The sequence below is a fragment of the Monodelphis domestica genome, chromosome 1 (assembly GCF_027887165.1).
Source record: "Monodelphis domestica isolate mMonDom1 chromosome 1, mMonDom1.pri, whole genome shotgun sequence".
Taxonomy (NCBI): Eukaryota; Metazoa; Chordata; class Mammalia; order Didelphimorphia; family Didelphidae; genus Monodelphis; species Monodelphis domestica.
This window is the reverse complement of record NC_077227.1, coordinates 592,724,948-592,751,993: the sequence shown is the minus strand read 5'-3', so window position 1 is coordinate 592,751,993 and position 27,046 is coordinate 592,724,948. Positions and strand designations below refer to the sequence as shown.

Here is a 27,046-nt window from a genome sequence, read left to right as displayed (position 1 = left end):
TTCTCATATTTCTTTTTTTGGGGTCATGCATGCTCTTTGCAATTTTGCAACATTTACTTTTGTTTGTTTTGTGGCTGTTCTTTCCATTTACTTTGCTCTAGTTATTATGAATATTGCTTTCTTAGTGTTAGTTACTTCACTCTTCTTCAGATTGAGAAAATCTTTCCATACTTCTCTGTAGTTATCATATTCCTCATTTCCTATATTACAGTAGCATTCCATTGCATTTGTGTGCCACAATTCATCGCTTATGCATATTTTCAAGAGGAAGTCTCCCTTTTGTCTGGGGTCTGTTTCCTCATCATGCCCAACAGGCACAATAGAGCCTTATACTTTCCAGAAATTGTCCCATACATCCTTTCTTCATCATTCTGTTCTAGGCAGTACCACAATCAAAACATTCCAGATCCATTGCTAGCAATCTATTCACTCCTTAATATGCTGTGATGGGGGAAATAAAAGATGTTTCCTCCCAGAGCTAGCCAGACACTCATTGTAGTGCCTAATAATCTTTGTAGTACCTAAGTTCTCAGTCTAAGCTAAATCTCAAAGCTATCTTGGAGGCTGAGTGGATTTATTTTTCTATAAAGTTGGAGAGAATGACTAATCCCTCCCATCCCACTGAATTTAACACATGCTGAGAATGACTTACAGAATTCTCCTTAAGGACACTTTGGGAAACTGACCATTTTCCCTGACTGTCTCCCATACTTAGATTATTCTCCCTTCTTGCATCTGCTTCTTGACTTAACTGGATTTCGTCAAGTCCCAACTAAAATACTACCACTTATAGGAAACATTTCCCAGTTCTCCTTAATTCTCTTGTCTTCTCCCTGTTGGTTATTTCTAATTTGACCCATATATAGCTTGCTTGTGTGTAGTTACTTGCATGTTGTCTTCTCCATTAGATTGTGAGCATCTGGAAGACAAGACTATCTTTTGCCTTTCTTTGAACCTCCAATACTTAGCAGAGTGCCTTTTTGGTTGACTGACCTACTGAATTATTGTAAGGTGATTTTTTTTGGAAGAGGTTGCCTTGGGATCACTAGAGGTCTTCCAGCAGAAGCTAAATGGCCAGCAGAGAACATTCAAGTTCAGGTATAGACTTGGTTCCTTCCATTTCTGAGATTCTGAGACTCTTAGTTCCCTTAGACCTGGGACTGATTGATGTTTGTTTCTTTAGCTCCTCACATATGGTAATAGCTCCCTTTTATATAGCACTTGAAGTTTTGTAAAGTGTTTTATTTCTCATCGGAACCATACAACAATCCTGTGAAGTAGGTATTATTGCCAACTTTGTTTTACAGATAAAGAAACTGTAATGCGGGGTTAAGTGATTTGCCCAGGATTCTAGAGCTAGAGAGTGTCTGAGGTAAGATATGAACCCAGGACCTTCCATCTCTAGGCCTGGCTCTCAATGTACTGAATTACCCAGCTGCTCCCTACCCTGAGTTTCTATAGCTCCTGAGTGATCACCTTGATGCTCCATGCCCAATAACAACTCACTCTCCTCACTTTAAAGCTTGTAAACCATTTCCCTCCCAGCTTTACTTTATAGAAGAGGAGGCTGAGCTTCTAAGAGGTTAAAAAAACTTGCCCATGTTCACACAGCCAATAAGTGCCAAGGGTAGGATTCAAAGCCAGATCTCTTGGCCCAGCATGTCGCACTACTTCCCAATGAATAAGTTACTGTAATGAGTAATGAGTTATGCCTTCCATCTTAGAGTCAAAACCATGTTTTTATTACTGTTGTTATTGAGTTGAGTCTGACTCCACGTGATATCATGGGTATTGTCCATAGGGTTTTCTTGGCAACAATATAGGAGTGGTTTGCCATTTCCTTCCCCAGCTCATTTTACAGACAAGGAATTGGGGCAGATAAGGGTTAAATGACTCAGGTTCACATAGCTATGTTAATGTTCAAGGCTGAATTTAAATTCAGTTCTTTCTGACTCCAGGCCCCATCTACCTCACTGCCCTGAGAGTAAGTGGCTCAATATCAACATTTCTCAGCTATCAGAGCTCATCTAATGAATTATAAAGTGAAAAGGTCTTTGAACATAGTTACAGGAAAATTCACTCTCTCATTTATTGATTCATTCATATAGGCATTCATTGACTGCTTAGCACAGAATCACATTAGTTACTCCTGACAATATAAGAGAAATTTAAGAAATTCCTTTTTCCAGATTTTAGTTTCCTTATCTGAAGAAAACATGATAGGGCAATCCTCAACCTTTTTTGTCTCAGGACTCTTCTATTTTCTTAAAATTTATGGAGGAAATATCCACATTCAATGATTCAAAACAATGGTCAATGGTCCTGGTATCCAAGTAGCTTAAGGGAAGTTCTGTGCTTCTCAGAGCTCCTGTTGACACAAAAGTTGAATTGTACTATGTTTGTACTTGAGAACCCTAGACATCAGGCCCCTTTTAAGATTTTTTTTTAAATGCACATTTTTGGTTATCTTGTTTTTATGGGATACCAGCCTGAGACTCAAGTACTTGTTTTCCATTATTTTGTTCTTGTACATTAAACTAATTTTTTTTCTTTGTGAATTTTTAAAAAAGTGAATCCTGAATTAAAAAAATTATCATCTTTAAAAAAAAGTTATTGAGGAATGGGAAGTCCTGGGTTCAAATTTGACCTGAGATACTTCCATGGGCAAGTAACTTAAGTCCCATTGCCTACTCCTTACTGCTTTTCTACCTTGGAGCATAGTATTCTAAGATGGAAGGTAAGGGTTTAAAAAAAGTTCTGAGAAGTCCCTATTCCCATTCTGCTTTTGTTTATGTGAGTTAGGTCTATTGATATTCACATATTATGTGGGTTATATCTATTGATTGTTATTTTTAGAAATGAAAACATTCTAGCATTTTTATGAAAATAGTTTTGACCTCACAGATTTCCTTAAAAGGTCATAGGGACTCCCAAGGGTCTCTTGGGCCCCACTTTCAGAACCGCTGTACTAGATGATCTCTAAGGTTCTTTCTGGTTCTGACATGCTATAATGCTATGACACTAGAACAGGCTCTCTATCTTCAAGTTTGTTATCTGACTACAGATAAGACCAATCTGGAAAGAATGAAGTAAAAATGTCAGTTAAATAGTAGACAGTGAAAGTTGCAGGAGCTTAAAGGATAAAGATGCATGAAATAAGAGCCATCCACAAAGAAAGAGCTGGTCTGATTGGCAACAGCCTTCAAGGTGAAGGGGGATTGATAGAAATGAGTGGAAGGATTTTGGGCCAGAGGATCAAACTTTGAATCTGGCTCTGCTGCTTTGCTACCCATATGGATTTTAGCTTCTTCTTCTTCATAATGAAGGATGTATAGTATTATTTGGGTTAGGGTCAATTTGCTAAGGTCACTTTCAATTCTAGATCAGAGAGGCATCTAGGTGGTGCAGTGGGCATGGAGTCAGGAAGATTTGAGTTCAAATTCAACCTCAGATACTAGCTGTGATCCTGGGTAACTCAATTAATCCTTTTTGCCTCCATTTTCTCATCTGGAAAATGAGCTGGAAAAGGAAATGGCAAACAGTCCTAGTATCTTTGCCAAGAAAATTCCAAGTGATAATGAAGAATTGGACACAACTGAACAATAACAACAACAAACAACAACAGCATAGCATTATCACTAAGATGACTTTCAGCTCTAGATCTCAGTTCAGTCCCCTTTAAATACTCTTTATCCCTTTGTTTTTCCAAGCAGACCATCAAAATAATGTTCATATTGTGAGAATTTATTTTTCATATACTGTATTAATTCTTATATATTAGGGAGAATTACTGTGTATTCTTCTGTCTGGGATCTGGGTCAGAGATAACATCCAATCCACTGCTTTTTGCATTTTCTTTGTATTTGGAAATCCCAAGGAATATTTTCCTTTTTTTTTTTAACAGAACTTGGTTAATAATTGAATGAGACAAGAGTTCTTTTCCGTTGTATGTGTTCATGATGTAGGTATGAGGATGGGTAGATAGGTTAATGAAACACCTTTTACTTAGCTATCACCAATTAAAGATGTCTTGGAATTTTCAAGGGAGGAACTGAATAATGAACTCCTAAAAACCTATTTATTAAGCTGCCTGACAGCTCAGGGCATCCCTGGTTCTCTGAGGGCCACAGAGACCTATATCACTTTATCGGTTACAATGCAATAAACCTGACATAATCAATAAACTTATATTCATTCCCAAAATTCAGTCTCTGGATATAATTTTAATTTTAATAGTATTCTGAGGGCTTACAGTGGTGGGTTGGATGACTACACAGCCAACATGTTGTAGGTGGTGGTGGAGTTCTGTCTAGGCAGATATTGGAGTGCCCTTTCATTCTGAGGCTCTGTGCTTCTGTGATATTTTCCTGGCTCATCTATTTTGGCTTGAGAGTGTAGAAGGGTTTCTCAGGTATTGATTCTTGAAAGTGAAGAAATAGGATAGTGCAGGGACTGCTGGACTCAGAGGCAGGCAGCCTTGGATTTGAATCCCACTCTAGCTATATACTAGCTGTGTGATCCTGGGCAAGGCAGCTAACTCCTTTGATCCCATTTCCCTATCTGTAAAATGAGGGGGTTAGAGATAATTTTTCAAGGTCCCTTCCCATTCTATATCCATCATCCTATTACTCCAGGAAATATCTGAAGGGAGGCTGTGGGGAGTTGGGTGATGTTGGATGTCATCTTGGAGAGCTATGGAGAGTGAAACTTGCATCCCCTCTGGCACGTGGGATCAACAGTCCACATCTGATACTTTCACTGCAGGGAGCCACTGCATCTAGAGGAAGCCTTTGTGGTTGGGTGGATGGGAGCACTCACTCTCACTACATGACCGCCTGACCTTCTCTTCTGGTCATACATCTCTGACAGCATCCTTTATTCTGCTTCTTCGCATTCTTTTGTTGGCAATATGGTACAGCCTACTCATGCCTCTCATGATCCTCTTCATTGCCCTTTGGGTGAACTGAAATTTTAATTTCTTGGAGACTGGTATTCCATGACTCACAGACATACATCACACTGGTCATGTAGTAAGCGTAAGGGATGAACAATGGGCCTCTTGTGTGCTACTGTGGAAAGAATATTGGGCTTAGAGTCAAAGAATCTAAGTTCAAATCTCCTTGGTGACTTTGTCACTTATTGCCTGTGTAAGCTTGGACAAGTTGCCTCGATTTCCTCCTTTGTAAAATGGGAGGGTTGGCCTCGAGGGTCTCTCTCTGATGTCCCTTCTGTCTCTAAATCATGAGATCATGTATCCCTCGGCATATTATAAGATCTCCTGTAGAGGATTTATGGAGGTCGTGGATAAGAGTCAGCATAGGATGGTAAAGCATGGGCAGGTTGTATCGATTTCAGTAGAGGGAATAACTATATTGATAGATTCATGAAAGAGTTGAAGTATTAGTCATTGTAACTAGATCAACCAAGCTGTTCCTTCCAGGACATCTTGTAGCTCTAGTCCTGTTCCCTGTGTCCTGGGATCTCTCTTATAGCCAGCATTTTGGTGGCAGAGTTGTTTTTAGCAATATGAAGTCTAATCTTTGTCTTTTGCCAAGGGACAAGAACAGTGAGAAGAGAAACAAATGCTCTTTACTCATTTCTTTACAGTAAGTAAAGATAGTACCCTAAACAAGCAAGACAATACAAGTAAGTACAAGAAGGATAATGATTTTTCTTAGAGGGTATGATCTCTGGCTCTGGGTGCTTCCAGCCAACAGGCCATTTGGTGACATTGAGAATTTAGAATATCTTCCTCCTTTTAAAAAATATTAAAAACTCTTACCTTCCATCTTAGAATTAATACTGTATTTTGGTTCCATGACAGAAAAGTGGTAAGGGTGAGGCAATGGAGGATTAAATGACTTGCCCAGGGTCACACAGCTAAGGAAGTGTCAAATCTGAACCCAGGACATCCTGTCTCCTAGACCTGGCTCTCAATCCAATGAACTACCCAGCTGCCTCCTAGAAAATCCCTTTAAGTAACAGATTTGTAGTTAGGGACAATAAGGAGAGGGTCAGTAGAAGGCATCCAGGATGGCAACAGTCCCTGAGATCATGCCATGTAAGGGTTTCTTTTTTTTTATTCAAAGATGTTTTAATTTCCCAATTACATGCAATAACAATTTGCACATACATTTTCCAAAATTATAAAATCCAAATTGGCTCCCTCCCTCCCCTGATTAGAGATGGTAAGTAATTTGCTCTAGATTATACATGTATTCATATAAAGATTTCTTAAGTAACTGGGAATGTTTAGCCTGGAGAAGACTTGAGTGGAGAGGTTGATGGTTGCACTTGTTTTCAAGAATTCCAAGGGCTGCTGCGTGGAAAAGAAAACAGATTTATTCTGCTTGACCTTAGGAGGCAATATTAGGTAAGTTTAGGTTTGGTGTCAGGAAAACCATCATAACGACTCATTGAGTATGCTGCAGAGGGGCATTCTGTTTTGGCACCTGTTGGATTAGGGGGCCTCTGGTGTTGGTAGTCACTTTGTAGACTTGCCTTGGTCTCTAAATGATTTTCACTCTCCTAGCCCATGTCTTATGGTTACTGGGCTGACCCCCTCACTCTGGCCCTGTTATGAGGGAAAGAAAGGGAATAAGAAATAATAGCACATTATATGCCAGCCATTGTGCTAAGCACTTTACAGATATTATTTCATTTGATCCTCTTAACCCTGGGAGCTAAGTGCTGTCACTAACCCCATTCTACAGTTGAGGAAACAAGCTGGATTTGAATTCAGGAAAATAAGATTTTCTGACTTCAGCCCCAGCATTCTATCCTCTTGGCCACCTAGCTGCCTTAAGTATAGTCCAATTGTTCTGATTAAAAGCTGGGAGGCAGTGGATAAAGAGCCCGGCTTGGAGACAGGAGGTCCTGGGTCCAAATCAGATGCTTCCTGGCTGTGTGACTCTGGGAAAGTCACTTAACTCCCAATTACTTACGCCTTCTTTTCTGCCTTAGAATTGCTACATAGTATTGATTCTAAGATGGAAGGTAAGGGGATAAAAAACCTTGGAGGACAGATTTAGGGGGTGGGGGTCAACATGGCAGGGGCCCATGCAGTTATTGCTCATGTCGTATTGTTCTGAAATGAATTCATGGAGTTAAAATGTTTCTACTCCAAAGCTGTTGCTTATGGAACCAGACACAGGTTTATAATATCATTTCCCATGTCAATTGCTCTTTGATAATATTAGTGATATCTTGAATATGGACTCATGGTTTAGAAAGCACCAGACATATTAAGACAGGAATCCTTTGCATGGTGAATATTATAAGCCATTTGGCCCATCTGGAGGGAATAAATTACATTGAGATTTTATTCTCAGATCTCCAATTGAAAGCCTAGGTGTGACTCTGTGTGACAAATAGAACCAATTATGAATGGTTATGATGGAGACTAAACTTGATGAGAGTAGATTGTTGTTGAGTTGTTTCAGTTGCATCTGACTCTTCATGACTCCATTTAGGGTTTTCTTGGCAAAGATACTGCAGTGGGTTGCCATTTCCTTCTTTGGCTCATTTTTCAGGTGAGGAAATTGAGACAAACTTAGTTAAGTGACCTTCTCAGTGTCACACCACTAGTAAATGTTTGAGGTCAGATTTAAACTCAGGAAAAGGAGTCTTCCTGACTCCATGCCTGGCTCTCTACCCACTGTACCACCAAGCTGCCCTTCTAATAATTATAGCTGTCCAATAGTAAATTTGGTTTAATGATAAGATAGTGAGCCTCTGTCACTGAAGGTCTTCAAGTAAAGACTAGATGAGAGGATATTATAGAGGGGATGTGAGAGGACATTATAGAAAGGACATACTTGTTCAGCTGTAAAGTGAACTAATGATCCTTAAGTTTCTTTCTAACTGTAAGATTCACTGATGGGGAGAAGTAGGATACTACTAATGCCACATGTTGGCACTTTTCCTTTGCTTCTGGCTTTTGTCGTTTAGCAGAGACATATCCCTTTGTGTTCAAAGTGCTTTTCCAGGTTAATTAATCCTATTATTATCACTGTACTCCATAATTAGACACACTGTGTAGTTATATCAGCCATTCTGCATTATTGATGTGTAATGCACCAGCCAAAGACGATTATTAATTAATACCATATTGGATTATATCACAGGCACATATAATAAAATTCTAATTGGTTCTTGTTTCCTGGGTGTTTCTTGAGTCTATAGTATTCTTAGTTAGCTCACATTATTCTCAGGGTAAAGGAACAAGCCTTGGTTTTCATTATTTTCAGTCTCTATTTTGATACATGTAAAGAATGAAGGGGATTTAGAGGTCATCTAGTCCAATCTTCTCATTCACAGATGAGTAAATGGAGAATCAGAGATGACTTGGACGATTTGTCCTAAATTTATCAAGAAGCAGGTAGCAGAGCTGGGATTCGAACCTAGATCTCCTGATATGAAATCCAGCATTATTTTCAATGCATTATGTTGCCTCTCTATCCTTTCTCCATGGATGGAACCTCTTTCTCCCTCTAAGGTGACAACCTAGGTGGCATCCTTTACTCTTTTGTCTATCCCCCAATCTCTTGCCAAAGCCTATCAAATTTACGTTCATCATATTTCTTCTAGATCCATTTTTCTCTCCTCTGATACTGCCACCACTCTAGTTCAAGTTCTAATCAAATCATGATCCTAGATTATTGTAGTAGCCTTCTGGTTGGTCTCCTTGCCACAAGGGTTTTCCCCACTTCAGTACATTTTCCACTTAGATTTCAAAGTGATTTTCCTAAGGTGCATGGTTGGCCATTTCACCCCATACCCACTCCTCAGTAAAGATCACAGTGGCTCCATATCACCTCCAGGATTTAACATAAAACTCTCCCTCTATTTGGAGTTCAAAGTCCTTCATAACTTGCCCCCTCCTCCATAACCTTTCTAGTCTTCTTATACTCTATCCCTTCCTTGATTCCATGACACTGGCCTCTTTGCTTTTCCCTACTCTTGGCATTTCAGTGGTTGTCCCTGTGCCTGAAATTCTCTTTCTCCTTATCCCTCTCTACCTTCTGGCTTCCCTGGCTTCCTTCAAGTGCTAAACTAAAATACCACTTTTTACAGAAAACTTTGTTCAATCCTTCTTTATTATAATTCCTTCCCTCTGTGATTATCTCCAATTTATTCTGCATATAGCTTGTTTTTAATAGTTACTTGCATGTTGTCTCCCCCATCAAACTGTGAGATCCTTAAGGGCAGGGATTATATTTTACTTTTCTTTGCATCTCCAGCTTGTAGCATAATACCTGGCACATAGTAGGCACTTAATCTATGTTTATTCCTTTACTAACTCATTTACAAGTTCTGGTTTTCTTTTCTTTTTAAACCCTTAACTTCCATCTTAGAACCAATATGGTTCCAAGACAGAAGAGCAGGAAGTGTTAGATAATTGGGGTTAAGTGACTTGCCCAGGGTCACACAGTGAGGACATGTCTGAGGTCATATTTGAACCCAGAACCTCCTGTCTCTAAGTCCAATTCTCTATCCCCTGATTGACTCAACTGTCCCCTATTTTGAATTTTCTCAAGATCTTTCCATTTACCCTTTCAGACCCTGTTTGTGATCTTTCAGTCACACCAAGGTGCCAGTGACTCATAATTGAGCCCCCTACTAGGTAGATGAAAAATTTCATTGAGTAAGATGACTTCAGTGAAAAGGACTGTAGCTCTAAGTAGAATTTTAGACAGCAGTCAGCAATGGAGAGAGGATCATTTAAACCATCAGCACCCGCCCCCATGCCCCCATTCCAGAGAGCCTCTCCCAAGAGTCAGGTTGGTTCTACTGGACAGTCTCCATGTATGCACATGGTTGTTCTCAGTCACTCTCATGGGAAAGCTGTGTTTGAAGCACCAGATGTTGGGAGCTAAATCTGGGTCTGTGTCAGCTGGAAGACTTTGAGGGAGACAATTGCCTGCCAGGCATAGCTATAGTCCCTAGATTAGCTCAGCATACACAGGATAGAGGTCATTTGCCTGTAAACAGGGAAAAGATGGATTTTGGCAGGTCTGTCTCAGGTTAGGTATTATGTCAGTCAGTTAGCAATTACTGAGTGCCTACTATGTACTAGGCACTTTGTGTGGGACCTGGAGGACTGGAAAAAAGCACCTAGCATACACCCTCCTCCCCTTTTGGAGCCAGGTGAAATCAGGTTAAAAACATCAAGAGAAAAAAGTAATCATGTGGTTAATAAGAGAGGGATGATTGATTCATAGCCCTTGTGCTCCATTAATACCTCTTCAATGCCAAGAGAACTGGAGAAGTGCTTCCCCTGCCCCAAAGAGAAGACAATCATTGGAGTAAAGACATCTTATAAAGTGATAGTGGTGGAAATATTAAAGGGCAACCTGAGGGGAGAAAGAAGGGACTTCTGTTGCCAGGTAACTAGCTCAAGGATCTCTTGGTTTTTCTGGTGATTATGGTAGTTGGCTGAGTAAATTTCCATGCTGATTGCATGTATAGGGATATGTTGGCAAATGTTGAATAACTACTCTCCAGGAAAAAAATGTGCCCATGATACACTTCTCAAGTTTAATCTGCATTATTAAAATTTTCTCTATTGCTTTCAGAAGTCTAGAAAATCAATAAAGCAATAAATCAAGCCTTGATTTTTAGCATTTACTGATTTCCAAGGTATGAATTATCACATTGAATTTAACAATTGGGTTCTTAGGGGCTGGTACAAGAAAGTTTCTTGATTCCTATAAGCTAGTTCCAGCAAACCAAAAGGGAATAAGAAAGGAAGGACTTTTCTCCCTTTTCCTTTTTCTTCCTCTTCCTCTATGTCATTGGGTCTTGTCCAATCCTTGAAGTAAACCTCGGACACTCGTTTCCAATTTGCTGTACCTTTAGTGATGTCTGGCTTTTATCATCTGTGCTTTGCACTTGGCATCAATGCAAGAATTATGAGAAGGCAACAATCTTTCTGAATAAAGCTAACAAGGTTGAGCAAACACAGCACAAATTGAGGAGTAGAGGCAATATACAGAGTGGAGAGAGAACAAGCTCTGGGTCCAGAAGGTCTAGGTTTGAATCCTACCCATGAATGTTTACAACCTTTTTAATACTGGCCAAATCACTTAATCCGTCTTAGTCTCACTTTTCTCATTGGTAAAATGAGGGTGTTGGCCTAGAATCTAAGCCTTAGATGATTGCTAAGATCTCTCCCAGATCTCTCTCTCTCTCTCTCTCTCTCTCTCTCTCTCTCTCTCTCTCTCTCTCTCTCCCTCCATCTCTCTCCCCCCCCCCCCCCATGGATCTATCTATCTATCTTTGTCTTTCTGTTTGTCTATCTTTGGAATTAGTCTGATAAAGTCGAAGGCTAAGTACACTCCAAAAATGGAGGATGAAGGAAGTAAGGTACACAAGGAGATTACCTCTGAAGCAGAGATTTAGGGTATAAACTAGGTAAGGTAATTTCCCCTCTCTTTATTTGTTACTCATGCATTCTCCTCATTCATTCTCATTCTGGTTCTAAGGTAATTAAAGGAGATGTTTAAATACTTCCACATTACTTACTAAAATTACAATATCTCACTCATCAATTAGTTCTGTGCTACTGCCTAATTTTATTAAATATAACTTATTATTTATTTAATAAACCAGGAAAACTAGTTTCTTTTCCAAGGAGCATTTGCTGCCCTCACCTTTGTCTCTATTCATCTATATATACTTACATATATATTATATATATATATATATGTATAAAATGAAGGTTACCGACTATGCTATTTATTTGCAATATCAAAAGTAATTAAACAAAGTCAATAATTATTTTCAACGTATTTAGAAAGATCATAGCCAAAGGCATGTTTAACCATTATTAAAATTGCTGACTTCTCCTCAATTCTAGCAACATAGTGCCAACATTCTATTCTCTCGGGATACCAATTAAAGGATTTTCTCAAGAATTCTCTCCATGTTTCTTTGTAAGGTAAAGGTTAAGATCAGTTCTCCCAGGAAATAAATTCTCTTAGTCCTTTGTCTTTGTCTTTTCAGCCACAATAGTCAACAATTTCTACAGAAGAGTTATACTCTTAATCTCACAGACACCACATAGAAGAACAATTGAAATTTTTAGTGTCCAAGATTCCATTGCCTCTTAAAATAAACTAATAATGTTTATAATTTCAGTGGGAGAGGCTATTGAAATTGTTTCACCTCCAAATCTTGAATTTGTGAATATCATTTCCTAATCTTCTCACAATCTTGTGACTTGAAATTTTGTGATTTTCCTCAAAACCGTGGTATCTCTCATTGCATCCTAAAAGGTTAAAGCACTTACTTGTCTGATTCTCAACTATTAGATAAAGATAATAATCCCTTCTTTGTTTACCTCCCTAGGTGTTGTGAGGACCAAATGGGATAATGGATTTGAAAAAACTTTATAAGGTAAGAACTTTGTACACTTATAATAGTATTGGAATACTATTTTCTTTGAGCATAGAATGCATTATTACTTGAACAAGTTTTCTTTCCTAGGGCAGGGAGTTGCCTGAGTTCCCTGGAAGTTAGGTACCATTATATAGAGATTTTTTTCATGTATTTATGGTCAATAGAAAAAACTGTTCTTTTCTCCTAAACTAAAAGAATATTAATGATGAGCAAGATGCAACCATTATAGCAAAACCTTCTTTTCCTTTAGGTATCAAACACCTTCTCAGGATACTGTCCCTAATCTCCTCTTACAAGCACATAAATTCACAAATCTTAATGAATGAATAGATTTATTAAAGTCATGAAGAACTTGCCAGAGATCAGTCCTCTTCCCAGAATCTGGTATAGTCTTAACCACATTAGGGTTCCCACTACTGTGATAAAGGCTGAAAGGTTTGCAAAATCTGTTGCAAAAACTGAGAGATGCAAACCTTAGAGAATGATTGACAGGAGCATGTGACTAAGGGTCACATGGGAACCTGAGCTTTGAGATCTGGGAAAATTCTATGCCCTATGGGTCTTCATCTCAGAGTCTTCTCTCCTGGAAGGACCTAAGGCTTGAAGATTTTTCTCCTGAGACCAGCAGAGGAAAGAGGTTTTTGGATCTGTCTGCTGGCAGCATCAGTAAGAAGATCTCTGGACTTGCTTGGATATCAACCAACTGAAGATCCTGGTCCATTTTGATTGGACTCCTGGTGTGAGACTGGGATGTTGGAAAGTTAATGCTTAGCTTAATAAGATAGTTTAGTTAGTTTATATATTAAGTCACATGTTCCTGTCAATCATTCTCTGAGGTTTGCACATTTTAAGTTAAGTATAGCTTACTCCTAAAACCCCTGTTCCTTCCTACCCTTCCAACTAATAAATTTGAATTTATTTATTTGTTCTCTCTTGTTCTTTCCTCACCCCAAATCCCATCATAACAGTTTTTGCAAACCTTTCACCCTTTATCACACTACACATGCTTCTTACCAAATATTTTAGAATCATTCATCTGTCTTTGTTATGTTCACCACATTATTATCCTGAAATATTCCTCAGTTTCCTTCAAAGGAACCATCTCATGCTCATTCAGTTTTGTATTTGAGGCTAATCTCCAACTTCTGGTAAGATTCATGTAGTTTTCTCTCTGCTTTCTGCTAGCTGATATCTCTGATTGGTTGCTCTTCTGGGTAAGCAGGATGAGGAATGCTACCAGAACTTAACTGGATTGGGGATTTTCTTTACCCTCCCCTCATGACTTCTTTTGGTTCCCTGGTCACAAAGAACCCTGCTCCAAGTCTTGCACTTATGTTAGTTCTTTCCAAGCCTTCATTTCCCCCAATGTATCCAGTCATCAGAAGCAACACAGTTTTTTAGCCTTAGATTCTTGAAAGGACTCCATGCTTCTCATGGTGATCATTTTGATCATTCTTCCTCTGATTTCCTCCACAGCCATTGTCAATCTTTGGGTCTAGGGATCATAAGAAAAACAATAACAACAGCCAAAGATGGATATATTCTTGTAATATATAGATTAGTGGAATGAGAAGAAATGGACACAGCTTGAGGAAATTGTCAGTCTCTGCTATAGTAATAACAGAGAAAATAAATACAGAATGAAACTCTATGGATGTATAGAAATGTATTTCCAGGCTGTCCTGGAAACCAAATTGCCAGATGTGCTTGAGCAAGTGTTTTTGAAGCTAGGTGGCAAAGAAGGTGGGAAGGAAAACATGTAATTTATTGTATGTTTTGTTTTACTTGGTGGTCTCTACTTTTACACAAAGGAAGGAATAGTGAAGAAGAGTCCTGGGTTCTACTCCCCATCTCCCCTAGCCCACCATTCTTTAAGAACCTTCTTCTGCACATTGAATTGGCTTTTCTCCACTAGGGTGGGAGGAGGAGTTGGGATTGGTCCCAGAGTTGCAGCCTAAATGGCAGCGGGCCTTCCTGTGATGGCTCCACCTCTATGCTGTGCTGTCTAGTGATAATCTCTAAGTCTATTTATGTTCTGTGATGCCCATACACCTGCTTGTTGGCACATGGTGGAAAGCAAGGAGAAGAGTAGAAAGCATTCCAAATAGGTGATTTATAACAGCTATTGTGAAGCCTTGAAATGCATCTCATCAGGCTCAGAGGAAGCCACACTGTTAGCAACCCCTCCTTCTTCCTCCCACCATCCCTCCCCATGTTCCTGAATTGTTTTCAAGCTGTGAATAGGCGACCATGTGAGCATCAAATAAACTATGAAGTCCAGGCACAATGAAGTTCATTTTCTTAGTTGGGAGGAGTTGTCAGCTGTGCTTATAGCCCAAAATTTTTTATTTCAGTCTCTTTTCCAAGAGTCCAGGTAGGGTCCACTTGGGACAGAATTGGGCCCAGAGATAGCCTTGCAGGTGCTTGCCTGCTCTAGACTTACAATACTATGAGAGCTTTACCAGGGCTGGATAACCATAGGCAAGACCAGTGCTTTTATCTTAGTCACTGCCTGGCTAACCTAGAGTCCAGGTTATTCAATGGGTCATAATCCCAGCTGGAAGCACATTAAAAGCTAGCAGATTTAGAGTCAAAGAACTAGGCTCAGTCTGACTACTACTAATCTGTGTAACTTTGGATATGCTACTTACCATTATAGATCTGTTTCCTTGACTGTAAAATGAGATGCTTAGCTTCTTGGATCTAAGGTTCCTGACCGATTAAATATTTTATATTCCCTGGGAGATTAAAGTAGCAGGGTGGGAGCTGTGATGGGATGAGCATTTAGGGGATTAGTTAAGGGGACCCAGGAAGGATTGAGTGGGACAAATTGTTGCTCTGAAGAGTCCAAGTCTATAACTCAGGGGGCCAAAGTAACTGCTTCTCTGTCACATTGTTAATAGGATCATAGGTTTAGTATTAGAAGGGACCTTGAAAGCCATTGAAGACCTTATTCTAAAGATGAGGAACCAAGACCCAAACAGTTAAAATGCCTTTTCTGAAATCACACAAGTAGTAAGTTGCAGAATTGGGGTTTCAACGTTCATCTTTTGATTCTAAATCCAGCACACTTTTCACTATACCTTATTGTCTCTGATCCTAAACATTTCTTACCCAGTTGAAAATTCTCCACTTTATCACATTTGCTAAAGTCCCATTTGTAGTGGAAGCAGTAAAAAAAATCTTGATTCTTATGCTAGAGGTAGCACCTGGGCCAATTTTCTTTGACAGGTGTTGATTGTCTCTGCTATGCTCTCCACATTATTGTCAGTGAGATCTGTTGTTGGATCCAAGATGTAGCAGCCACTGTATGCTTTCCTGACTGTTCCTGAGTCAATAGTGAACCCTTGGCTCATCTCACACTTCCAGACAACTTAGTGACAAGCAATAACTCCACACTGCCCTGCCAAGGCAGGGCAAATGGAGAGATATTGGCATCTTAAAACATACTTTGGAGTAATTTATATTTGCAAATGTACTCTTTTTAGAATGCAGATGCCTCGGGAGGGACAGTGTAGTGGAAATGCTACGAGAATAGGCCAGACAAAATCATTTTAAAGGACTTTAGGAAGCCAGAGCAGCTGGCACTTGATGCTTATATTAAGGTCCAAACAGAGAATTTCTCAAAATTTGGCAAAATGGATTACTATTACTCATTCTTGTGGTTCACATGGGCACAGATTATATCATGAGAAGGGAACTAGAAAGCATTGTCAAAGTATGTAAAGTCTTGGGGAAAGAAATTGAAGATCTTAGAAGCATAGATGTGGTTTTTAAAAGTCACTTTTGCTCACTAGAAGAAAAGGAATATAAAAGAGAAAAACTGATTCAGGAAGTGAACATATAGTTTCAGAAGGTATCCAAGAATGGGATTTGGATTTTTTGGATCATAGCTTATTTTCTGAAATTCACAGGATTCTGGCCATGGATGAAGTGCAGCTAATAAAGACTGGTAGAAATGCATTGACAAAAACAGTATGGCAGAGACTAGGCATAGACCAACATCTTATACCATTCACCAAGATAAAGTCAAAATGGATACTTGATCTATAAATAAAAGATGGCATCATGAACAAATTTGGGGACTATGGAAATGTTTACCTGTCAGACTTATAGATAAAGGAGGAATTTATGACCAAACAATACATAGTGTTATGAAAAATGAAATAGACTATTTTGATTACATTAAATTAGAAAGGTTTTGTACAAACAAACCCAATGCAACCAAGATTAGAAGGGAAACAATAAATTGAGGAAATTTTTTATAGCAAATTTCTCTGACAAAGGCTGACTTTCTCAAATATATAGAGAATTGAGTTCAATTTATAAGAATACTAAATATTCTCTAGTTGATGAATGGTCAGAGGATATGAATAAACACTTCTCAGAGCAGGAAATTAAAACTATCTATAGTCATATAAAAATGCTCCAAATCACCATTGATTAGAGAACTGCAGATCAAAACACCTCCAAGACACTTCTTCCCACCTATCAGATTGACTAATATAATAAAAAAGGACATATAAATGTTGGAGGGGATATGGGAAAATCGGGACAAGTATGAACTGTTGGTGGAATTGTGAACTGATACAACCATTCTGGAGAGCAGTATAAAACCAGGCCTAGAGAGCTATAAAACTATTGAAAAGGAAAACTAGGGACATTATAACTTAGAAAATTAGTATTAAAGTTATATTAGAGGAAAGAAAAGCATCAAAGAAAGGAAAGAAATATTGCTTAGGGAGGATGGGATGTTGATAACTGACAACAGAGAGAAAGCAGACTTGGTCAATTCCTATTTTGATTTTGTTTTCTCTGCCCATAAGAATAACCTTTAGTCTGGAAAGGATGGAATAAAATGGACACTAGAGTGTTTATATCTAAGATAAGGAAGGCAATATGAAGAGATTCCTTCACTCCAATTGACATGGAGGCACAAATCAAGTACATCCTTAAGAAGTACAAAGACTAGAAGCTATGATTACTGAAACTTTGGGCAACAGGAAATATACCACACACAAATATTCCAGTTTTCAAAAAGGGGAAGAAAATAGAATTTACAAATTATTAACAGTAAGCTTGACTTTGATGCACAGAAAAATTTTAGAATTTGCTGTTAAAGAGATGATGAGTTTCCGTCTAGATAAGGAAATGGAGATAGCAGGGAACCAGACTGGCTTCTTCAAGATCAGGGTGTGCCCGACTAAGCTTACTTCCTCTTGGAGAGGGTTACTACATGAGTAGATATTGGGATAGCTATTGATAAAGTTTACCCTGTTTTTAGTAAAGCATTTGATAAAGTATCTAATACTATTGGGAGGTGGGGTAATGGAGATATGTGGAGGAGATAACACAATTAGATGGATTTATCATTGGTTGAAGGGCTAGACTCAAAGGAACTGGGGGGGGGGTCACATGGAAAGGGGACTGATTCAGAAAGGGATTTGGGAGGTCATAGAAAACAAATTTTGGCAGCTTCAGAATTAAACATAGACCTCACAGATCAGTTAGAAAATACCACTTGCCTTTGGAAAATGGCATCCAAGGAGGAGGAGAAGATTATATGTTATATGCCTACATATGAATGTAGACACATGTATATGGAGCGTGTGTGTATGGAAGAGTAGAAGAGAAGGAAGAAGAGAATTTGAAAGTGAGTCATAAGCTGGCCAAATACTGGAGGCTAATATCCACTGATGAGTTGTTCTCTAGACAATCCCCAGAATCCTGCATGACTATGTCCTTAGGTTCTTTAATAGTACAGGGGAAATATAAAGAAGGTATGGTAATCAGGGGTATGCTAGAGTCAGTTCAAACCAGACCTTAGAAATTAGGGAACACAAATCAGCTGTGCAGACAAACTACAAATCAAGACTTGATTTATTGAAGGGGAAAATATTAATAATGTAGACTAAACTTAAAAATGTGTCCTGCCTACATTTTTGGTGGGGGGAAGAGGGAAGATCCAGTTAAACATTTATCAGCATACTCCTACATTTCACCGGCACTTACCTCATTGTTCATCATAACCAGTGTGGAAAAATTCCTTTTCCATTTAATTCAGTGGGACAAAAAAAGTGACCAGTTATCAAAAATATCTTTATTAGAAACCTTAGAGAAAACATACATTAAAAAGATGGTCAGAGGCAAGTTAACAGAAAGCAGGTACTGGATCCTGATGAGTTCATGTTCGTTTAAATATTAGCTTCATTGACAATTACAGAGCACTCAGATGCCAAGATTCGGCATAGCATAATTTGACTCAATCCAATGTATCTCATTTTATTTTTGAAACTCTTACCTTCTGTTTTAGAATCAATACTAAGTTATGGGTTCCAAGGCAAAGGAGTGATCAGAGCTAGACAACTGGAGTTGTGACTGGTCCAGCATCATACTTTCAAAAAGTGGCTGAGGTCAAATTTGAACCTAGGACCTTTCAAATCTAGGCATGACTTTCTATCCACCGAGCCACCTAATTGCCACAATCTAATGTATTTTAAATGGCCTGTTATGTGTACCATATGCTAGATGTGGGAGGAGATGTAAGATATGGATAAAATATACTTTCTGTTCTCATGGAGTATATGGTCTTAGGAGGGAGTTATGCACAAAGAACTTCAGTACAAAATGACACATTTAATAGGCATAGTAGAGGTGTAAGGTAAGTTTGAATAATGAAGGGTCATCAGAAAGCTTCCTTGAGGAGGTGTAATTTGAGTTGGGCTTTAAAAGATGGATAGAAATTCAAAGGGCAGGCGTCTAAAAAAAGCAGAACGAAGTTATTCTTTTTCTCTTTCAAATCTTGTGCTCTTTTGGGTTACCCATTTAGATTTTTACTCTTTGAGGAACATTTCTAACCTCTAAGCTCATTTACAAAGCAGAAATGATTGACAAGTTCTTGAGTTCATGAACAATCCAAGCTTAGGTTCCTAAAACCTACTTCCTTTCCTAAATTCTCTTTGTATGTATCAGCATGGTGTTTGGAAATGGGTCCTAAGCTACCCAAATTACTGGGGGTGGCAGCCATATATAATAAATCTTAAGGTAGTTCATAGAATCATGGAGGCATTCATCATTGAGGTGTCCCCAAAGGAAGAGGTCTTCTAGCAGCCTTCCTCAGAGTCATATAAAACCAAAGTATGGAAGCATACATTAAGAATGATAGACGTACCTTCCATCAAGGGAAAAAGAAGGGTTACTAATGTACAAAAGCCATGTCAGCTTCTTTCATCTTGGGAGATGGACTTCCCACTCAATAGGCTTAGATGGCAGCACACTTTATAGAGCAGAGATTCTGTCTCACTCCTCACCCTCCACATAATTCCTGTAGGCATGCTGCCTGATTCTCTTTCCTCACCTTTCCATCACTCATGTATTGTAGGAACCATAACTCCTTAGTGGCACAGACTGGTATCCATGGAAGTTTCCATGTGGATAGACCCTGGGTTATCTGGGCATTGAAAACAAACATGACATGACACAGGGTGATGCAAGAATGAATTGCAATGCTTCCTTTGTGCTGAATCTATGCATGTTAAATGGAGTTAAATGTAGTTGTACTCATTTTACTCCCCCAATTATTGTCCTAAGCTAAAGAATTTGAAAATTTTCCTAGAAGCAATGGAAAGGTATTGAATGGAGAGTGAATCAGAAGAACAATGGATGTAGCATAGTCCATTGGAATGAAGGCTGGATTTGCAGTCTGATGACCTGAATTGAAGTCTTGGTTCTACCACTTACTATTTGTGTGGCCTTTGGCAAGTCATTTAGCTTCTTAGCAGAAGAGTGACTTGTTCAGATATGTGATTTAAAATATTATTTTGAGGGGCAGCTAGATCGCTCAGTGTGTAGTGAGTCAGACCTGGAGCTGGGAAGCTTTGGGTTCAAATTTTACTTTGGACATGTCCTAGCTGTGTGACTATGGACAAGTCATTTAACCCTAATTGCCTAGCTCTCACCATTCTTCTGCCTTGGAACAAATACTTAGTGTTGATTCTAAGAGAGAAGGTAAAGATTTATTTAAAAAAAAAGTATTATATTGGTAGCTGTGGGAAGCGGGGATCAGTGAAGGGGCAGAGTTCTGTCTGAACACCGGGTTTAATGAAGAGGTTGCTACAATAGGCTAGTTAAATGATTAAATTTGCAAATCTGGGTAACTAGAAGAATGGTGGCATCTTCAATAGAAATATAAGGGTCTGGGGTAAGAATGGGGTGGGGGAGATTAATAAATTCTAAGAGAGTGTATGGGTGGCACATCAGTGCCTTGGGGTATTGCCATAGTTAGGGAGTAAGATGGAGATGATGATCCAGCAAAAGACATTCATCAGACAGGTGGGAGGAGAACCAGGAGAAAGCACTCAAGAAAGGGACAACAAGGAAGGGGTTGTCCACACAGTAAAATGCTTTGAGGAGTTCAAGAAGGAGGAGGCCTCAAAAAAGACCATGACATTTGTCAATTAAGACATCAGTGGCAACCTTTTTGAGCTTAATCATTGAGGGTCAGCTGGGTCGCTTTAAGCCAAATCTGTGGGGCATACAGTGTGTCCCTTAAGTCTTAGTGCAGTTTGAAGCTTTTAATAGCTCTGATTTTTCTTTGCTTAGATTTTCCCTCCTGGATGAAGTCTGTACTTGTTGTGGAACCCAAACAATCACCTGTATGTAGACATGCACAGCCCCTATCTGCCTCTCTCATAGTTACACAATAAACCCATTCGTAAGCATTTATTAGGCATCTACTATTAAGCCCCAACATGAGCCCGTGATTAGGCACCAGGCTGAGGATACAGAAACAAAAAGGAAACGATAGAGTTTTCATTCTATTGGAGGACAACATATACTTAATAGTATAAACAAAATAAATACAGAGTAATGGCGAGGCACTAGAAGCTGGGAGGGAGCAGGGACGGCCCCCAAAGCACAGAACAAATCTGGAAGGGATTGTGAAGGAACACCAGACCCCGAAGCCAAGCCATCACAAGCTCCCTGTAGGCAAACATTTGCCCATTTACTTCCACATTCTCCCGCAGGCTATACTGTAAATCTCACAAAGTTTGGATCCCCCTAATGTCTGCCCATGAGGGCTCACTTCTCTCCATGCATACTCTTCTTTGATAGAGATGTGACGGGAGCTTCTGCTTCTCTCTGGTGTGTGGCTGTGGCGAGATTCCTCTTCTCAGCTATTCTTTCTTCCCCAATTTCTGTCAACTTAAGCCCTGTGTAGAACAAGGAAAGATTGACTTCCTGGGGGAGACCCCTTAATGATCCCAGGAATTCTCGCGCGCCTGCAATCCCGGTCAGGTTTCACTTGCGGGGGTCTGACCTCCTTCTGCTTAGGAATAAATGAGTGAAAAAATCATTTAGTCGGAATTTACTCTGTGCAAAGCACCTTGCTAAGCGCTGGGAGCTACAAAGAGAAAAGTAAGGTAATCGAGTCCCGGCTCTCGGAGTTCACCTTCGAACGGAGAAGACAACACATATTAGAGGTTTCGGCTGCAAGTCAGATCAAATATTTCCCGGTCCTTAGGGTGAAGTGGCAAAGCTTGTTTACACTTATTTCTACAAACAAAATCATATCGTTTTCTGGTGTTGACTTATTTGACAGTTTGAAGGACTTTGGTGGCAAAGATTTTCTTTTTAGGGCCTTAAAGGGCTGTGGCATACCACCTGCCAGAGTGAATGTCAAGCGTCTCCAGCAGGGGTGCTTTCCTAGGTAATGACCGCTGGACTAGAAGCGAGGTTGATGCTTTGGGGGGGTGAGGGAGGGAGGTAGAGGAATGATATGCTGATCCTATGAGCACATTGCTTGCTGTGGGGATAGAATGAGGACCAGAATCTTCACTTCTGGCTCCATGATATCTCCTGGACACTTTGCTCTATGTCTCACATTGCTCCCTCTGCTAATTGGCCTTTCCCTATGATAGTTGGGTTTTAAATCCAAGTGCCATTACTAACCTACATTCATTTTTATTTATAAAATTATGTGGGCCTTTATAGCACCCTTGCAAAAACAAATAAATCCCTGCCTCACATGACTCAATTTGTTGTTGTAACCTGACACTTCCGTGTCATAATCACCTTTCTCTCAGATGGTTATGGCTATAGCTGTTAGGAATTTATTAGAGGCATTTTATAATGTGCTTTACAAGATGTTGTTTGAGGCTGGGCTTTGTTTATGGGAGTGTGTGTGTGTGTGTGTGTGTGTGTGTGTGTGTGCACTCTCGCCTGCATGCTTACGCTTGCCAGAATGTATTTGAAAAATAGGACTGACCAATAAGAGCTTAATTTTGTTTGACTACATGGTTGGTCTCTTTCAGGGTGGCTTTAGCTAAATTTAACTTCTTTTCCATTCCTTTCCCAATCTAAACCTTAATGTAGCTTAGAAAACTTTGATCTCTCACTTCTGCAATATTATTGATCTTCTAAGGTGGGTGTGTAGGGGTTGCAGACATCAAGGAGATTTTAAGATAAGACTGGGGATAATGGGACTTTTATAGCTGGTGGAATATCAGAAAACTTCATTTTAGGGCTGAACTTTGTTCTCTCTCTCTCTCTCTCTCTCTCTCTCTCTCTCTCTCTCTCTCTCTCTCTCTCTCTCTCTCTCTCTCTCTCTCTCTCTCTCCCCAAAGAAAGGGGCAAAGAAGGGAATTAATGAGCAGCATTTCTTTTTGAGCATAAATGTGGGTCCATAGGAAATTTGTTCATCCCTTCCTGGGAGGAGTGTATAAAATATGATATGGAGAATCCAAATGAAAAGTCATAAAATAAAGTGAAAAGATGATTTTTCAAAGCTCATTTGGTCTGTCTTCCTGCTTTCTATTCAAAGAACAATTTAAAGTATGCAAAGGTATGCATGAAACAAACATAAAAATGAAATACTTGTAACTTCCATTATACTACTTACTGCCAAAGGTTAAGACTCTTTGTGGGATTGTTGAACAGATATTTACATTCATCTTGGAGGTGGACCTTGGTCCTCTGAGAGACTCACAAATAAGATGGCTCAACAAGGGCCAGAAATCCCAGGCACTAACAGCATAACTTTAGATCTCCAGCTACAGGACAATTTTCTTGTTGGTGGTCCTCTGCACCAAGAGTCATGATGTTAAGAAAATCCTCTGAAATCCAGGACTCTTAAACTCATGAAATATCCCCAAGGTTGGAAATGCTCAGTTCTCAGGATCACTCATTGAGGATGTGTACCCAGAAAAGTATGTGAAGAAGGCAGCTAGGATCTTTCGTCTTGAAAGGAGCCTGTACTACTCTTCTGCTCTTCAGCTGGTGAAATATTCATTTATGTGGAGGAAGTGATAACTATTATAGGCTTTCCTTTTTAATAGGTAGAAGATTAGAAACTTCCTTTCTTTTGTAACTTTTTTTCTTATAATGTTCTGGTGACAGTAGCAGGAGCCCTTTGTTTTGACTCTATCTATTGGATTCTTCTCCATTGCCTACAGACATCCACAAGTGTCCCCCATTCTTAAAAACAATGCCACCCCAAAACCTCAAACCACTAAATCTTCCCATTATTTCATGCTTATTTGTTTCATCTCTCTTTTCTCTTTCAACCTCCTAGAAAGTTATCTAGCAACTTTCTTATCACTTATTCACTTGTCAGCCTCTTGGAATGTGACTTTCAATACTACTCTTTTACTGAAACATGTCTCCAAGGTTCACAATGATTTCAACATTGCTGCTAATTTAATGACATTTTTTCAGACTGCATTCTTTTTTCCCTTTATAGAATTTTATACTATCGACTATCTTATCGTCCTGGGTAGTCTCTCTTTCCTTTGGAGTTTGTTTTCTTTCTTTTATTCCTTTCTTGGTTTTTCTTCTTCTTGTCTGATTGCTCTTTCTCAGGTTCCTTTGCTGGACTTTCATTCATGTCTTACACACTAAATGTGGGTACCATCCAAGGCTCTATTCTGGATCATTGACAAAGATTTAGAAATTCTACCACTGTCACATCTCTCTTGTATTAATTCCCTTCTTCCCACTGATACAGTTACTGTGCTAGGTCATCACCTCTTGCTGAGACTATTGCAGCATTCTCCTGGCTTTCAGGCTTTTCCTCTCCAATCCATCTTTCACACAGCTTCCAAAACCATCTTTCTCAAACCCAAGTTTGACAGCATCCCTTACTGATTTAAGAACCTTTATGGGTTCCGTAGTGCCTGTAGGAGAAAATAACAAACTCTTTTGCTCCTCATTTAAAATTGTTCCTTGGCCTAATTCCAGCTGACCTTTTCTAGGCTTATTTCACATTATTTCTCCCAGAATGTACTCCACATTTTAGTCCAACTGGCTTGTTTGCTATTTCCTTTGAGCAATATAATTTCATCTCCTGAATTTATCCCCTTGTTTAGATGGTGGCCCTGGCCACCCAGCAGCCATCCTATCTCCTCTCATCCCCCTACCTCATACGTTCTCTCCTCACCTCTGCCTCTTGGAATCCCTGACTCCCTTCAAAGCATGGCTTGGAGGTTTTTTGAAAAAGTTTTTAGTGTTCTCTCTAGCTATAAATGCTTCCTCCCCCCATCCACTTATCCTGTGTGTTCTTTATGTTATTTATTGTTGAGTATGTTGTATCCACCTGTAGAATAAAATCTTCTTGAAGACAAGGACTATTTTTCTTTGTATCCTCAGTGAATAGCATAAGACCTTATACACAGTATGTGCTCAATAAATTGAAATGATCTTTTTGCAGGAGGAAGTAACTGTGTGTTCTCTTCCTCCTTCACTTTTTGCTCACTCAATAGTGCCTGTCCAAGCTATATATAATGATGGACTGACCTTGGAGGCTTCCATCTACCTGCAAGTCATAACCTGATAGGTGTTTTTTAGCCACTTGGTTTTTCCAGTATGCAACTGGACTGACTTATTTTTGTAGGGGTGGATTTCATTGAGGCAGCCATGTAAAGTTCAGTGGCTAGGCTTTCTCTTTCATGGTTAATGACTATCCATAATTATGTGGATCAGCTCTTTTCTTCTGCCTACATTTGGTCATCAGAGTTCCCCAAATCTTGATACTGCTTCCTGGGAACTGAGACAAGCTCTGAGGTCTGTCACTTCGAGCAATCTCCACAAACAGTGATCACTTGCTCTTGCTTTACTCCACACCCACCCAATTGCACTATTATTTCTCTTTTTCTAGTATCTCTCCATCTTTCCCACAAACATATCAAATGATTCTCCCAAATCTAGGTAAATTATATTCATATGGTTATGTATTCACTGTTTATGATTTATATAATTATAATACATTATATGATTTAGTCAATATTATATAGTATTACATATTTGTATATTCACTTGATCTACCAGTTTGATAATCCTGTCTAAAAGTTTGACATAACATTATTATTTTTTTTTTGGCTCTTATTTTCTGTCTTAGTAACAACTCTAAAACAGGAGGGCAAGGGCTAGATAAATGGGCGTAAGTGACTTGTTTAGGATCATATAGCTAGGAAGTGTCTGAAGACAGATTTGAACTCAGGTCCTCCTGACTCCAGGTCCCTCATCTGCTTCACTATGCCTATTCTATCACTATCACTATTCACTAACTCTATGTTCTGCCACTAACCCATGCACTGGATCTTACCATCTCACACAAATTCCAAAGTAATCACTAATAACAAAGAGAATTAATGAGTTTTTTTGTACCCCTGGGAGATCAATAATGATTACATATTATTCTCAGCTGGTTTTGACTACTTCCCTGGTAGTTAAGGCTTGTTATTAGAACCAAACCAAATACTGGTATCAATCATTCAGTAGCTAAGAAGAGGAGATTTACTTAACTATAGCAGGAGGATGGTCAACAAGGATTGTTATTGAGGTTGATTCAATGGAAAGGAGTCCTTGGCCTCAGCTGCCCATCTTGATCTCCCAGTCAAGTACCAGAGAGACCATCAGGAGCTTCTGGGGGCTATTTTGTACTCAGGAAATCAGGATGTGATGTCAATAGCCTGAGACTTTGGTCCCCTGAGTCAACCAAACCTTGAGGATATCCTTAATACCTTTTAAGTAAAAAAATAGTCTAACTTGCATAATGTTAGAGGATAGTGATATTGATCTTTCCACACAAATGTCTGCTTATAATATTCTAACTTTTCTGCAATAACATTCATTCCTTGGATTTCTTGAACTTAAAGGCCAATGCCAAAGCAGTAACCACCAATGGATACAAATATATTAACACACACTTTGGAAACACTAAAATTGCTAAGACTTCAGTTTGTTCTACTGAGTCAAATGTTTTTAAATTTTATTTATTTACCTTTTTATGAGAGCTTTGGGTATAGAACAAAGGGATCAGATTCCCATTGTCAAAATTCCTTCTTTGGCCTGAATCAGGTATAATTGAGAAATGTTTAACAAAATAAATAAAAATACAATATAACATAGATAATGTTAATTTGTGGTTTTCTAGGGGATACCATTTCTATGCCTGTTTAATACTACTGGCATCCTGGATAGAAAGTAGCTTTGTAGTCATCTTAAATTGATTTCAAGCCCAATCTCTGGTCCATATTGGCTTTTTTTCCTTAGGTAAGTTATTGATTATTCTTTTAAATTTTTGTTCATTATTATATTTCCACTTAGAGAAGTGCCCCAGGCAATTCTCTAAGACCCTTACAAGTTA

At 39.0% G+C, this 27,046-nt stretch overlaps 1 long non-coding RNA gene across 1 annotated transcript in view; it reads left to right on the top strand.

Moving 5' to 3' along the window:
- Window positions 1-10,233: 10,233 nt before the first annotated feature.
- The window catches only part of LOC103103744 (uncharacterized), a 39,963-nt gene continuing 23,150 nt past the window's right edge, over window positions 10,234-27,046 (top strand). The window contains exons 1-2 of the long non-coding RNA XR_458989.2: window positions 10,234-10,388; window positions 12,352-12,399. This is a non-coding gene — a long non-coding RNA (uncharacterized LOC103103744). The remainder of the gene's footprint in view (window positions 10,389-12,351; window positions 12,400-27,046) is intronic.